Source organism: Propithecus coquereli, unplaced genomic scaffold (genome assembly GCF_000956105.1).
Source record: "Propithecus coquereli isolate 6110/MARCELLA unplaced genomic scaffold, Pcoq_1.0 Scaffold86, whole genome shotgun sequence".
NCBI classification, from domain to species: Eukaryota; Metazoa; Chordata; class Mammalia; order Primates; family Indriidae; genus Propithecus; species Propithecus coquereli.
Genome location: NW_012154840.1, coordinates 977,838 through 979,337, shown reverse-complemented (window position 1 = coordinate 979,337; position 1,500 = coordinate 977,838).

Here is a 1,500-nt window from a genome sequence, read left to right as displayed (position 1 = left end):
GTTTAGCAATTACCAACTTTTTCTCAAGCATTCCCTTGGTGATCACATCCCTAACTCCACAATCTAAGGTAAATTGTAATCCTGTTAAGAAGAATTTTTAAAAGTACAATTTTTGCCATCTTATTGAATTCCCATTGATATTATTTTCACTGTTTTATTTGGTAAAAATCACATAACATGAAATTTATCATCTTAAACACATTTAGGTGTACAGTTCGGTATTAACTATATTCATATTGTTGTGAAATAGATCTCCAGAACTTTTACATCTTGCTAATCTAAAACTATGTGCAAAGTAAACAACTCTCCCTTTATGCCTCTCTCCAGATTCTGGTAACAATCATTCTACTTTTTGTTTCTATAAATTTGACTACTTGAGATATCACATATAAGTGGAATCATACAGTACTTATGATTATGACTGCCTTATTTCACTTAGCATAATCTAAAGTTTCATCTATGTTTTAGAATGTGACAGGATTTCCTTCCTTTTTAAGGCTGGGTAATATTCCATTGTATATATATAACCACATTTTGTTTATCTATTCATCCTTGGATGGACATTTGGGCTGCTTCCACCTCTTCATTACTGTTAATAGTGCTGCTATGAATGATTGTGCAAGTATCCCTTCGAGATCCTGCTTTCAATTCTCTAGGATATATACCCAGAAGTGGGATTGCTGGATCCTATGGTAGTTCTATTTTTAATTTTTTGAGGAAACTTCATACTGATTGCTATAGTAGTTGCACCATTTACAATTCCACCAACAGTGCACAAGGATTCCAATTTCTCTACATCCTCTCCAAACTTGTTATTTTTTGTTTTTTTTTTTTATTAATATGGCAGCCATCCTAATGTGTGGTATCTCACTGGTTTTGATTTCCATTTTTCTGATGATGGGTGATACTGAGCATCTTTTTATATGCTTGTTGTCTATTTGTACATCATCTTTGGAGAAATGTCTATTCAAGTCCTTTGTCCATTTTTTTAATTGGGTTAAGTGATTTTTGTAGAGTGGTAGGAATTCTTTATATATTCTATATGTTAATTCCTTATAAGCTACATGGTAAGCAAATATTTTCTCCCAATCCATAGATTGCCTTTTCACTGACTTGGTTGTGTGCTTTGGTGCACAAAAGTTTTTAAGTTTCATGTTTATTTTGGCTTTTATTGTGTGTGCATGTGGTGTCATATCAAGAAATCACTGTGATGTTAAATGTCATGAAGCTTTACCCCTATGTTTTATTCTAGAAGTTTTATAGTTTTAAATCATATGTTTAGGACTTTAATCTATTTTGAGTTAATTTTTATATATGGTGAGGGATAAGGGCCCAACTTCATTATTTTGCACATGGATATCCAATTTTCCCAACAGCATTTGTTGAAGAGACTGTAGTTTCCTCATTCAGTGGTCTTGATATTTTTCTTGAATATAATTTGATTATATACATAAAGGTTTATTTCTGGCCTATTTCGCTCTATTATTCTGTTTGTCTCTC